This window comes from Mus musculus, chromosome 12 (genome assembly GCF_000001635.26).
Source record: "Mus musculus strain C57BL/6J chromosome 12, GRCm38.p6 C57BL/6J".
NCBI lineage: Eukaryota > Metazoa > Chordata > Mammalia > Rodentia > Muridae > Mus > Mus musculus.
Genome location: NC_000078.6, coordinates 100,803,472 through 100,818,834, shown reverse-complemented (window position 1 = coordinate 100,818,834; position 15,363 = coordinate 100,803,472). Strand labels below are relative to the sequence as shown.

General features: G+C 44.7%; 1 protein-coding gene across 7 annotated transcripts in view; it reads right to left on the bottom strand.

Annotated features, from left to right (window-relative positions):
• The window catches only part of Dglucy (D-glutamate cyclase), a 93,554-nt gene that overhangs the window by 53,776 nt on the left and 24,415 nt on the right, over nucleotides 1-15,363 (bottom strand). Inside the window, exon 1 of one of the 7 annotated variants that reach the window (XM_030246669.1) lies at nucleotides 9,954-10,111. The exons of the other annotated variants lie outside the window; for them this stretch is intronic. The gene's annotated coding sequence lies outside the window, so the exon portion shown is untranslated. Of the gene's footprint in view, nucleotides 1-9,953; nucleotides 10,112-15,363 lie in introns of those variants that run through there. 7 annotated transcript variants of the gene reach the window in all.

Here is a 15,363-nt window from a genome sequence, read left to right as displayed (position 1 = left end):
CCATCCATCCATCATCCATCCATCCATCATCCATCCATCCATCATCCATCCATCATCCATCCATCATCCATCCATCCATCATTCATCTACTCATCCATCCATCCATCATCCATCCATCCATCACCCATCCATCCACCCACTCATCCATCCATCCATCATCCATCATCCATCCATCATCCATCCATCCATCCATCATCCATCCATCCATCATCCATCCATCATCCATCCATCCATCATCCATCCATCCATCCATCCATCCATCACCCACTCATCATCCATCCATCCATCATCCATCCATCCATCATTCATCTACTCATCCATCCATCATCCATCCATTATCCATCCCATCCATAGTACATCAGTATATTTTAGCATCTCCCTCTCTCTCTCTTTTGGAGAACAAACTATTAAATCCACAAATATTATTCTCTAGCATCAAAGATCCTAAGACTGAACCGTTGTAATTAGGTCCTGATTCTTCTTCCCTGTTCCATACTCCCAAAAATAAGACTCAGACTCAAAATATATTCACAAATATCTTGGCCATATATCTAGGCTCTTCTCTGGCTAGAATCATAATTTAAGATAACCCATTTATTTTAACCTACATTCTGCTAAGTGGCTGGTTACCTGTTGGTATGCTCTTACCATACAACTGTCTTGTTACATCTTCCCATGCCTGCTCTATTCCAGAGTGCCACCTTTATTTCCTGGCTAAGTCCTAGGCCACAGGCTTTTGAATTGACAGGAGATGCAATGCCACGCTCTCCAGTCAAGTCAGCGTGACAGGCTGAGGCTTGAAAGCTACTCATGAGGCAAAAGAGTTTCACAGAAACTCACTCCTGGAGTCTGGTGTTCTCTCTAACCCATACATTAATTTTCTATTCCCGAGTTAGTCTAGTGTATGGATCCACTTGCTCTCTTTTAGTATTACCCTATTATAAGTGCATTTTAAGCTTGAATTCTGACATAGCTAAAGCCAGTGTTCCAACAGTCCTAGAACGTCCTTGAGCTAGACAGTGACATTCAGAATAGCCTCTGGTATTACACTATCACTTAGAATAAAAGCCAAGTCGCTCCCATATGCAGGAATTTACAATGGTTTAGGAAGTAGATCGGGCTGTGGTTTTAAAGTATTGCATTATTCATGAGATGGTTAGCTAGAACCAAGACTTGGGTGTGAAAGCCCTTGCCCTAGGAGAGTAAAGACCTCACACCTGGCTTCTAAGACTATAGCTGAGTTACACCCATACACACGTATTTACAATGGCCTAAGGAGAAGGTGGACTATACAATAGACTAAAATAGGAACTATGGCAAGCGCATGAAGCCCTTGACCCTGGCTTCTAAGATTAAGTGAATCTTAGGTGGAGCCCTTGCTGATCCCAGTTGTTAACAATGAATTCTATCCCAGGTGGTTCCCGTTAGACCTTCTGTGTTTGCATTCCTCTGTTTTATGTAAGAATCCAGTAACCTCTTTGTACCTTGCTGGTATGTCACCCAACTTCCTTATTGTCTTCTGCATAAAAAGTCTGATGCTGGATTTGACATTACATTCAGATACTACACAACCTCTCCTGTGTGCATCTGTCTATCAATTCATCCGACGCTTTGCCCACCCGAGACTAGAGACCCGTTCCACGAAGACAAAGGGGCCCAGAGAGTCTGTGGCAATGCAATATGTACAATACATAAGCTATTCTCTCTACACTGAGCCCCAAAGACAACCACCCTCTCAGCAGAATCTGACACACCCCAACTCCAGAGTAAACAGATCTGGTCCACTCTTATGGTAGATAACTGAAATTCCACCTTCATGGAGCCACCCCTTTGCTTTATTCAGTTCTAGGAATTCATCCTAAGATATTTTCAAAGAGCAAATAAAATCCCAGAGTGCATTAGCAGTGCTGTTTGTCATATAAATAATTTAGAAACAACTAAGTAGAAGCTAATTGAACACATCCAGGTTTGGTTATATTGAAGATTATATGTGTGGTATTTGTCTTGTCTTTTTTTTTCCCCCTGCTATAACAAATACCCGAAACTGAGTAGCTTATTTAAGAAAAAAAGTATATATACATAATTTTAGTAGTCAGGTATAGTGGCACATGTCTTTAGTCTCAGCATTTAGTGGGCTGAGGGAGGAGTATGGTCAATTTAAGGCCAGACTGGACTACATAATGAGTGTGAGGCCAGCCTGGTCTACAGTATGAGTTACAGAACAGCCAGGGCTACACAGAGAAATCCTGTCTCCAAAACCCATTAAAAAATACAAATTAAAAACAAACAAACAAAACCTAACAACTATTGGGCACACATTCAAACCACATCCAGACCAGGAAATGTCAGATCACTTAACTATTTTTTAAATGAGCTAAGTCTTTAATTTTTTTTATCTCACTAGTCCTAAAATGAGGTATCTCTTTGTGCCTCATCTAAAACAATTTCTCCAACATATGAAGGAATCTATGTACAAGTGCACCACCCATATCCAAATCCATATAGGCCAACTCTGGAAGGGTAGACATGGAGGTGATGGAGGAGGGGGAGGAGTTGAACATGGGAGTCCCATTCGTGGAGAGGTTGATTTGTTTTCCCACACATCCCTAGGTCTGTCCTGGCCTCCATCTGCTCTTAAGCCTCCCTCTTCATCCAACTCCAGGGAGCCAGAGTCACTCAGGAGAGCCTTCCCTACTCATCTGAACATTTCACACTCTGCCAGAAATCCAGAGCTTCCACTGTTCTCTCAGAGAGCATGCCCCCTCCTCTCCATCTCTGTATCAACTGAGGGGTGTTGGGAACACTGAAGAAGGGACCAAAGAGGTGTCTTTCTTAGTGCTCTACTGCTGTGAAGAGACACCATGACCATGGCAACTCTTATAAAAGAAAACAGTTATTGGAGCTGGCTTACAGTTTCAAAGGTTTAGTCCATTTTCATCATAGCAGGGAGCATGCAGCACGCAGGCCGGCACTGTGCTGGAGAAGTAGTGGAGAGTTCTACAGCTAGATCCTCTGGCAGCAGAAGGGGAGAGACTCTGGGCTTGGAGTGGGCTTTTGAAACCTCAAACCCACCTTCAGTAACACACTTCCTCCAACAAAGCTACACCTCCTACTTCTTTCAAATAGTGCCATTTCCTAGTAACAAAATATTCAAATCTATGAGTCTAGGTCGGTCATTCTTATGTAAACCACCATAGTGACCTAGAGTGTGCTCTGAAGTGGAGATGGATGGAGAAATATTTGTGATCCAATCCTAAATTCTTTCTCATAAACTATCTACAATTTATATGTAGACAAATTGCACTAGTGTTCAAGCACAGTACATTACCCATCCACCTATACCTCTATCCATTCATCCATCAATACATCTATCCATCCACTCATTTATCCACCCATCCGTCCAAACACCCACCCATCCATCCATCTATCCACCCTCTCATCTATCCACCCACTCATCTCTCCACCCACCCATCCATCCATCCACTCACCCATCCATCCATCCATCCATCCATCCATCCATCCACCCACCCATCCATCCACTCATCCATCTATCTATCCATCCATCCATCCATCCATCCATCCATCCATCCATCAACTCACCTACCCACCCACCCATCCATCCATCTATCCATCCATCCATGAAACATCATGGTGAAAGTGCAAACCAAGAGCAAGTTGGTATCTCGACCTAGCTATCGTGAATCATTGACCTCTCTGTTTGTTTTCTCATGGGACTACTAATACTATGAACCTCAGTAGTTGTGCTCAGCCCTAATGAGTTAGCACATGTGAAGTTCATGGGTCACTTCATGGCCTGGCTTCCATTTAGCCTTGCAGAAGTGTTTCCTTCATTTGTTACTCTATGTGCAATGTGCTGGAGACACTGTGGTAATAATACAGCCACAGCCCACGCCCATAGGGATTTACCAGCCCAAGAGACAGACATTAAACACATAATTACCATCAGCCTGTCTCCTGTGGAGAGGAAAAAAGTAAACAGTTAACTACAACACAATGTACTTAGCATTCCTAGGCTATACCGACTAGGGCTAGAAAAGGAGCTGAGTCCAAAGAGATGAATAAGGGGTTTCTTGGGTAAAAGCGAAAGACCTTTTCAGCCCATGGACAGAAGGGACAATGGTAGGGAAGCTCATGGAGGGATCCAACGTTCTGTGCATCTGTAAGGGACATAGGTAGGGAGTGGCAAAAACAGGGGTACCAGCACACAGCGGGAACCCGACACACAGGAAGCCTTCACTCTGTATCTCCTGCCAAGGGCTATGGGTACAGAAAATATCACTCACTAGGACCCCAGAGATGAGGCAGACAGAGAGGCAAGAGAGAGGCCATGAGGCTGAGAAGCCCAAGGTAGCACATCTTTCACAGAGAAAGCAGTGGTTCACAGGGGTCAAGGGCTATAAAGTGTAGCAAGCCTTCACTGGGATATGACATGCTCTTTCCCACACTATCATGCTCTGCCAGCAACAAGCGCAGAGGACCCTTACATTTATGTAGGACTGTATCTGGGACCTCAGGGGGCACACAAGAAATCAGAGATGAAGTCCATTTCCTGGATGCTTGTAGTCTAGGCTGGAAGACTTGTTTACAAGAACTAAGCATTTTCAGTGTTAAAAACTCCGCTTCTGGTTTCCATAGCTGTCCCCTGGATCAGTTCCCCAGAGTCCCTCCATGTGACAATGGAGGAACAGAATGAGTAGGTGTTCAGACCTTGTCTCTCTACTCATTAATTTCTGTGGTGGGCGGTGCTCAGTGTTTGCCAAGAGAGTTGCTGGTGGTAGCCTAAATACAACTGCAAATTTGCAAAATAAATGTTGCTGTAAGGAAGAAGGCATCCTAACTGTACAAACATTTCATTAGAAATGTCATGATGATAACAAAGACAAAAGATCAGGGAAATGCTGGCAGTCATAATTAGCATTTGTTTGTTTAATAGGTCAGATGCAAGTGCTCCCAATATGAAGAGAATCATTAACAAACAAATATTTCCCATCATCGAGACAAACGCTTGTTCCTTCGCCTTCCCGTTAGGTGAAGCCTTAGGGTGGGACAGAGAGGGACAGGAGCCAAAGGTTGGATTTTGGGAACAGGAAGTCACAGTGAACCAAAGCAGGGTGTCAGTGCCCAAGTAGGATGAGGCGCCAAGTCTAGGGAAGATGGCCTGGGCTTAGGTGTCTCCACTTCACAGGACAAGAGTGTGTCCCTGTAGTGGTGGTGGCAGGGTGGTGGTCAGAGCTGGCTTACAGGGGAGTGAGTCCAACAAGACTGGGGAGGCTGCTCTTGGAGAGGGAGGAGACTTGGCTCTATCTAAAAGATACAATCCTGAGAACCTTCTCTCAGTGCTACAGGGAGGTAATGCATAGGAAGAAAAAGCCTGTAACAAACCCTGGAGTTTCTGAACTCCATCGGGATCTATCCCTGTGAATCGTGGTTCCCATCGCCTAGAATTAGCTGTTTGTTTTATGTCAGGGTATCAGTTCTGTAGCTCTGACTAGTTTAGAACGCTCTATGTAGGCCAGGCTGGCCTTGAACCCACAGAGATCTACCTGCCTCTGCCTCTCAAGTCCTGGGGTTAGATTAGTGCTTTGCATAGCTAGATTTTAAGGAACGTAGGTGGAGATGGATAGATAGATAGATAGATAGATAGATAGATAGATAGATAGATAGATAGATAGATAGATAGACAGACAGAGCATGTATCTCCCAGCTCTGCCTGGAAGCAGAAGAATGAGCATATCTAACAACACATGGATAATTTTGGACTTAAAACACCTTGCACAGTTAAAATGAATTGAGATTCCTTGGGGAAAACTCATCCCGAGAAAGACTGTCCTCGTCTAGAGGACCCGGGCTCAATGTCCAGAACTCACATGGTGTCTCACAACAGTTCCTAACTCCAGTTTTCAGAGAATCTGACACCCTTCTCTGGCTTCCACAGACACCAGACACACATGTGCTATGCAGACACAAACCAAAGTAGATGCTTCCTGGAACAGTTCTATACATATAAAAATGGCAAAATGGGAAAATGTATTCCATGTATTTTTATTTGTAATGGTTAATGTTGTCTGTTGTTGAATCCAGAATCAACTCTGTGCATACCTGGTGGGGATATCTAGGTTAAGGCTAGCCCTGAGGGTGTCTGTACCTCCACTGTGTTAACTGGTATGGAAAGCCTCATTTTAATAGTGAGAAGGGCCTTCTCTGGTCAGTGGCTATCTCGATGTATAAGCTAGAGAAAGCAGCTGAACATTTGTATTCATTGTGCTCTGTTGGGACTGTAGACGCGATGTGACCAGCTGCCATATTTTCTTGATGCCTTGACCCTCTGCTGTCATGGACTGTACCCTTCAACTGTGGACTGAAATAAACCTTTTCTTCCTTCGGTGGCTTTTGTTAGGGTATTTACCACATGACAGAAAAGAAAACTAAGGAAACCATACTAAAAATTTTGAAATTAAAATTTAACAAATACAACTTGCTGGGGCAAGACAACCATAAGATGATCTTGGAACTTCTTGTCCAGAAAGCAAACAGGTGTTCAAAGAATGACGAGGCACACAGAAAGGACACAGGATGACACTCTCACAGTGGGGGGATTTTAGATTGTTAAAAAAAAAATAATAGATGGGACTGAAGATGTTGCTCTGCAGTCAAGAGCACTGGCGACTCTTCTAGAGGACCTGGGTTTTATTTCCAGCACCCAGATGGCAGTGTACTGCTGGCTGTCACTCCAGTCCCCAAAGGAACTACCACTCTTCCACAGGTTCCAGGTGTACATGTGGTGTACAAACATAAAAGACCCATACACATACAATAAATAAAAATGTAAAATAATGATAGGAACATGGGCCGGAGATGTAGCTCAGCAGGTAAGGGCACTTGTCTCGAAACCTGAAGTCTGAGCTCAATCTCAGGACCCCCATGGTGAAGAAGAGCATCAACTCAGACCTCTGCACATACACTGCGGCCCAGGTACACATATCAATCCTCAATCAATTAATCAATCAGTCAGTCAGTCAGTCAACTAAATGTAGTAAAGTAGAAATAATGGTAGGAGCAGTCTATAACTCACTAGCAGAGGACTCTCTATATCATTACAGATATTAAATAGTTCATTGAAAATTGCAAAATGCTGCAATAAAGCACACGATTCTGAGGCTATTGTTCTTGTAATATTCACCATTTTGTGATTGTTCCAGAGTCTTAACAAGATGGAGAGAAATAAACTATGGTAAAATTAAATTGTGGGTAAACAAAATGTGGAGTCTATAAACAGTGGAAGAGTTTTTGTCTTTAATGACGCCTGTTATAAAAGACAAACCCTGAGGGCATTATGTTAACTGAAGTAAGCCAGACACAGAAAGACTGATTCTGTGTGAGTCCGCCCAGAGGGCCCGGCATCGTTCACAGACACAGCCTAGAACGGGAGTTGGCAGAGGCTGGCAGTGAGGACAGTGGGCAGCTAGTGTTGTCTTTCAGTTTGTGAAGATGGCACTGTTTTGGGAAAAGTTGGTGGTAACATCTCCATGTCACAGGTCAATGCACACAAAAACGAAGAACAACCGAAAAATTTCATGAAATACATATTTTACTCTAATAAGAAATTTGAAAAATTTAAGATGTGTGTTTAAAAATGTTAATTGTGGTAGTCAATATTAACATTCGCTTTAAATGCTCAGTTGAAATCAGAGGTGTAGAGAGTTACTTCAGACTCCTGTGGGTCTTGATTAACCTTGAGGTTCCTGTCTCAACCCTGAAGGAAGGGAGCTCACCTTGGGAAAGGGAGGTTTTGTTTGGATGTTTCACATGGCCTGACAGTCACCGTGTGACTCTGAAAACCTGGCTTTAATGCTGTCCGCCAGCATGACTCTTAAGTGTCCATGTTTAGAATCATAGAATGTCTGAGAACTCCGTTCTTCAAAGCGGATCTGCTTTGAGCTGTCTCGCCAAGTAGAGTAACCCAACCAGGGGGCAAAACTCCAAGGCATGACTGCTCTGGGCAAGAAAGGCATCCCTCTGCTTTGGAGCTGGCTTGGCCTGTGAAACTGGAGCACACGTGTTTGCTTATTTAATATGGAGTTTCTGCAATGGCTCCATCAGGCCGCGTTCCTGTAACCACGAAATCTGACCCAGGAATCCACATGGTGTCTGAGTGTAGATACTGCCAACGGTCAGTGCCAAGCCCCATGGCTCCTTGGGTAGGTCCTAGGCTAAACCAGGCGGGCGGTTACTTTAGCTTCACACTGCCCGGTTTAATGGTATGACCTACAAGAATCCCATAGGCATTATTCCTTGATTGAGCGGCTTAGAGGCTTCAAACACTTCAATTGCTAGGCCAGGGCTCTAGTGTGAGGCCCTGCAGATCCTGCCTGCATGCACAGAGGTGTGCTGAACTAAGCAGTGAAGTCCACGCTCCTGCTCTTTAAGCGTTTTCTTTTTCTCCATGTCAGATGCCACACATACCAGGGTAGAAATTGTGTTAGCATCTTTGAGTGCTATGACTTTTACAGTTTATAACTACGCAATTGTTGGTATATTGACTACATTATTTTTTTTTTTTTAAAAACGACTTATTTTATGTATGTGACTACACTGTCACTCTCTACAGACACACCAGAAGAGGGCATCGGACCCCATTACAGATGGTTGTGAGCCACCATGTGGTTGCTGGGAATTGAACTCAGGACCTCTGGAAGAGCAATCAGTGCTCTTAACCACTGAGCCATCTCTCCAGTCCCTATGCTATTAATTAAAAATAAAATTCCTTTGTTAGGGGCATGCACATGCTTCTTTAATTGAAAGCAAAATTAATTTCACTTTGTTAGTACTTAGTCTCAGAATCATACTTTAGTCTAGGATGGCATCTACCCTGCCCTGCAAGAAGGATGTCACCCGAGTGCATCAATGTATGGAAACAAATGTTTACAATACACACAGAATAGTGCCCTATCACAGAAACAGATATTATGGGACAGCAATAATAATACACTTCAGCATTAATCTTTTTCTGCTTGGCCCAAGATAAGGCAGTTAGTTCAAAAGGATGTTCTTACACATGGGTTGCATTTTACAAGATGTATACTAGATTCAGAGAAAAGAGAGCTGAGCTCTGAGCATGTTCATCCGTACACACATCCCCAGCCTTGCAGAGACCGTTACGTAAGAGTAAGAGCAACACCATGGTTCAGCTATTGTTCCAAAGGTTCTTTGAGTGTCCACTAAATCTGTGTCCAAAAATAGTGGAGTCTGGACATCTCTGTATTCCAGCAAGGCTTCACAGACTAAGTGCCAGTCTCAGGTAGAATCACGTCTACCCTGCCTGGCTTAGTGGCTTAGGTCTTCTGAAATTTCATTTTATGAGTATCCCTGAGTACTGAATGTTCAGGACTTAGTCCTCACCCCGTAAATTCATTATCACCCATTGCATGAATCCAGTGTCAGTTTTATATCTAGGCAGGACCCAGACACATGATCATAACTGTGGGGACAGGAAGCCTTGTAGGATTTGTTTTAAGGTGACTGCTTAAACAAGATGTCCATACTGAAGAAAAGGAAAATTTCTTAGATGGCTTCCCTGGGAACTCTCAGGGATAGTCTCAGTGTACCCTGGGAGGGAGGGAGGAAGGGAAGGAAAGGAAGCGCCTTTGGGCCCGGGACAACCCCAGAGAGACAGTGAGAAGCCCCCAGGGGCCTTCTTCCAGCATGCAGCTGGCAGCTGCAGGAGCGAGTCCCCGTTCTCCCTGGTGCATTTCCATGGGAACGGCTAGGCAGCTCCTTGCTGGGAGGTGTGCTCCATCTATTTCTATGGCTTCTATCACCATGGCACCTACTTGCTCTGAAAAACACAGCTAAAAACGGAACATTAAGAAGGGGGGGGGGGGGGAAGCAATCCACTTCCCTGCAAGCACCTTTTCTTGCAGCGGCTGTCATACCTGTGGCTGCTCACGCGGGCCTTCCCATCCCAAGGTTCTGTCTTATATGTGTCTTTAAGAGTGTAGAGGCTGGCGTCCTCTGCATCAGCACGCGGGTGATGTGGAGGAGGTCCAGGTGATTCCCAATAGACTTGCTGCAGGCATACACTGCCCAGAGGAACTCAAGAGTGAAGAGGATTGTTTAGGGAAGAAGGGAGGGGTTGGGGGCGGGGCAGGGGAAGTAATGTCAATTTGCACAAATGTGCTCCAGGAAGAACCTGTGCTTCTTCCAACAGAGGTCTACGACCTTTCCTGGGAGCAGGATTTCTGTTCAGGGAAGGTTGCCTTAGGGCCAAATCACTTACTTTCTAGTTTTCCTCAAGTTTGCTTTGAAACAATGTGCTTAGCCCACAGTCTAGAATCAGACAGAATGTGAGTTCAAATCCTGACTCATTCACTTGCTAGCTCTTCAGGCTTGTCGAGCACCTTTTCAGAGAGATCAGAGAGTACACACCTCACAGGGACAAGCCACTTTCTGTGACCCAGGTTTCATGGTCCTTGGGCTTTCTTATCTATAAAGACGAGGGGAATAGCAACACCTGCCTCCAAAGGGCTTTGCAGCAGTCATGGAAGGAAGTGCTTCAAGGCTGAGAGACCACCCGTGTCCTGCAGATGATGCTACCCACTAGAGATGAGGGTGTGAGAGGCAGTGAATGTTGCCATTACAGGATGCCCAATGGCTGCCTGTCTGACTCTCCCAGGCTTGGCATCCATCCTTAGTCCCCTGGAGCAGATACAAATGAGGCCCCAGTTCACAGACTCATTGCTCCTGGCTCCAGACTCCCACACTCATCAGTGTCTGAGGGAATAGCACACGTAGCACAGGACACACTCGAGCTTCAGCGTAGGTGACAACCTGCAGAAGGGTCATCAGCCTGGGCACTTGATGTAATGCACAGTACAAAGTAATTCTCAAGGGAGGCCCCAGATCCCACCATGGCAACCTGCGTGTGGATTCTAGAGTCAATAGCCAAGAGGGGTCCCAACCTCTCTTTCCCCATTTATTAATTGAGTGGTTCTGGCTAGTCAGTTATTTCCCTTCCCATTGCTTCCTCGTCTCTCCAATCTGTGAAATGGGTTAACTAACAGTTCCTGTTTCAGGGACATGGGTTCATAAGAGAAAAAAGAAGGAAAAGGCTCTTGCTCAGAGTCAGTACCCAATGGCCTCTCTGTAACCGTGGGATCTCTTCCCTTTTTATCTCCAAGCTGAACAGTTTTGAGGCAGAGTAAATACTGCAAGAACTGAGTAAAGGATGGGCCTTAAAATGGGGGAAGCAATCTTGTTTCCTGAACGGGCCGGTAAACTCTGCATTAGAACGCCTCGCTCACCCCAGGCTGGAGGCTCCCTCTCTCAGGCTCCAGACTTCACAGCTCACTTGCAAGAACAAGGAACATTCTAGAGCACCCACACAGCCTGTGGGCTGTGCTCACAAGCAGCCCACTCCTTCCTGTCTTTTTTTTTTTATTTTAGCAAGGCGACTCCTGGGGCTAGAGAGGTGACTTAGCTGTCAATCATTCTCTTTCCTTGCAGAGATCTGGGTTCCGTTCCCAGCATTCACTCAGCAGGTCACAGCCATCTTTAAGTCCAGATCCAGCGGACCTGACACCCTCTTGTGTTATCTGTGGGCTCCTGTATGTATGCATGTGGGGCACATAAACTCATGCAGGCACACGCATACTCATAAAATAATGAGTAAATCTTCAAAAAAAAAAACAAAAACAAAAACAAAACCAGTGTCCATATTGCAATAATTCTGGATGATTCTGTAAGAATTCTGAATTTCCACATAGGGGATCCACATGCTTCTAAGAAACTAGACTCTACTTAAGGCTGTAGGGCAGTCGTTCTCAACCTGTGGGTCTCAACCCCTTCAGGGGTGTCAACTGACCCATTTACAGGGGTCATCTAAGACCATTGGAAAACACAGATATTTACATTACAGCTCATAAGTAGCAAAATTAAAGTTATGCAATAGCAACGAAAATAATGTTATGGTTGGAGGTCACCACAACATGAGGAACTGTGTTAAAGGGTCACAGCACTAGGAAGGCTGAGAACCACTGCTCCAGAGATAGAACCTGTGACTCAAGTTACCACCTTGCATGCAGAAGATGGTGAATGTGGTCTAGGCTGGTCCAGTTAGAATGACTCTCAGGACGTCCCAAATGGAAAAAAAGAAAAGAAAAAAAAGGAGCTTGGGCCGTGGGATCAAGGCCTGGATTTGGCCCAGCCAATTTTCCATGCTACACAAAACCAGAAGCGAAATCTGGTCTACAGAGGTGCATCTCCTGTCACTTCTAAGCTGCACCTTAGAAAAAGGTGCAGCTGGAGTCACGCATGGTGCCATTGTGAATACCCAGATACACTACACATACGACTTGCCCAACGGCTGAACTGACCAGTTCTGAGTGGGCACATTTCAGTGTTTAAAGCAATTCAAGTTGGCTTTACTGTCACTTCACAATGAAAGCAAATGGGATGTTGCTTCCTCCCTGCAGGTTCAGGCTCCTCGCCACCATAAAACCCAACTCCATCATTTGCTCTTGAAGGAACGTCTCTTGCTTTACTCAATCCCATTTCCTCCCTCATTCTCTAATCTCCGTGTGTCACTATCAGGTGACTTCCACACACCTGATCCTAACAATGAAATCCACCGAGAAGCCGGGAGATTGGTGGCTTGGTAGATAAAGCGCTTGCAACATGAGCATTAACTCAGATCCCCCACACCTAAGTAAAAAGCCAGGCATATTTGTAGCCCCAGCTTTGTGAGATAGATCCCAGGGGCTGGTTGGCTAACCGGCCTAGCCAAAATGGTGAGCTCCAGATTCAGCGAGAGACCCTGACTTAGAAAATGAGGCAGAGAGCGAGAGAGGAAGGCACTCGTTGTCCTCTGGCCTCCACATGCGTGTACACGTGTGCACTTCCTCCTGACCACATGCAGACACCTAAGTGAGGCTGGAGGTTGGTAGTGTTGCCATTTGTCTTAGGAGGATTCCAAGGCCCCCAAAGAATGAAAACATTTCCTCTACAGCTACATACTTGAAAGCTGATAAGATCAGATTTAGAAGCAGCCCTTGTTATATGTTCTTATTTGAATATGTGGAAAGAGTTGCACACAAACTTGTGAGCGTGCTGCTGGAGACCAGAGGTCACTTCTGGTGTCCTCCTCAATTGATTTCCACATCATCATCATCACCACCACCATCACCATCATCATCACCACCACCATCATCATCACCACCATCACCATCTTCATATTGAGACAAGGTTTCTCACTGAACCTAGAGCTTACTGATTCAACTAAACTGCCTGGCCAATGAGCTTCAAGCACTTTCCTGCCTCGGTATCCTCAGCTCCGAGGTGGTAAGAGTATACTGCTGCATCCATCTTTTGCTTAGGGTCTTCATGCTTGCTCAGCATGGACCTGACAAACGGAACCATCTCCCTGGCGTTCTTTTTAAAATATTGTTTCATCTCCCCCGTTGAATTGTACGTTTCTGAATCACAGGGCTCTATCTTTCTTCCTTCTTTGATCTTCTGCTGGCTGAAGTTACTTAATAAGTGCTTGTTCTTTTTCTAAATCAATGTTGTATGTTCTTATTTGGATGTGTATAGGAAGGTATACAAATACATGTGTGTGTATGTTGAGTGGAGACCAGAGGTCATTTCTGGTGTATTCCCCAGTGGCTCATCATATCAAATGGCACATGGAGCTACTATAACTAGAAATACCTTCCTTCAATGATCTGACATATGAATAGTTTTTTTAAAAAACAAAACAAAACAAAAACCAGATTCCTGGCTAAGTGGTGACATACATATATATATATATATATATATATATATATATATATATATATATATATATATAAAACAAAATGGTTTGTTGTATTTACACTATTCTTAGACCTAAGGGGCTGATGTCTTGAGGGCCAATGTTTTTCTTCATGTTATGGTTTTTGCTTTTGTATCTTGTGAAAGTCAGTAAGTAGAGCCTGTTGGTCTTTCTACACAGAAATCAAATACAGAGAGCAGTGGGCCCTTGCAGCAATGCACGTCAGATGGAAAGAGCGAGGCTCTTATCCCCTAAGTGGCTTTAGGCAAGTTGCTTTGCCTATTCATGTCCAAGTGTCTTCATCTATCAAATAAATACATAATCCCAACACCTCCGTGGATTGTCCGGAAATTAAATCATCAAAGACAACCAGTCCAGAATTGCCAGGCATTGCCTTAGCTCATTAGATGTCTTGTAGGAGCACTGGGTAGTGGCCTGCTCTCATATGCATCTGTCTTTCCTATCCCATGGCCGATGGCCAACCTTACCCAAATGCCAACACAAACTACAAAAGCTCAAGAAAGCATGGGCCACCAGGTAGGGAGAAGTTTTCATCTCCTTTCTTGCCAAGCACAGACTCACTTCTGAAAAGCCATAGCATGCCAACAAGTGTTTAAAGCTTGGTTTGCTTTGTTTTACATCCAAGTTCACTGTGTTTAGATTACACCTAAGCCTTTTTCCTTTCGTCTCTGCCTAGCAAGCCATGGGCACTTCTGGATCTGACAGCTTGTGTGTCAGGTTTGACTTATTCAAAGGCAGAATGGGATTTGCCAGGAGCTCAGGATGTATTTTCAATTAAGGTATAAAATGGTTCCTCAGAACATTCACTAGCATCTTGAGTGTTATAGAATCCCAGCAATCAGGAGGAGGAAGAGGTGGGAGGGTCAGGAATTCAAGGTCACCCTTGAACATAGGAAGCTCTAGTTTGAAGCCGGAACGAGTGAGGCCCTGTCTCAAAAACGTCCAAATTATGGGCTGTCAAGATGGCTCAGTTGGTAATGATCTTTATTCTACAAGCCAGGGACTTTAGTTTAATTCCTGAAGCCCACACAATGGTAGAAGAAGAGAAATAACTCCACAAAAGCTGACATTTTATGACACACACACACACACACACACACACACACACAATCAAATTTTTAGTATGTGATTACTAAAGAGTCTTTGTTAGTAAGAGGAAATGCAATGCCCCTTTAGGCAAGTTTAATAAGCTGCACTTATCTGGAGTTTAGGTAGGGATACCTAGCCCAAGGCATAAGAAGAGATAAAGTAAGTTTCCATGTTGTTTTTTAAAAATATACACCAGGAGCGGACTCGCCCGACACCCACAGGGGCCCACACAGGATTCCCCACGGGATCCTAGGACCTGTGGTGAGTGGAACACAGCGCCTGCCCCAATCCAATCTCGCGGAACCTGAGATTGCGGGAAATAGGGAAGCAGGCTACCCGGGCCTGACCTGGGCACAAGCCCCTTCCACTCCACTCGAGCCCCGGGCTACCTTGCCAGCAGACTCGCCCGACACCCGCAAGGGCCC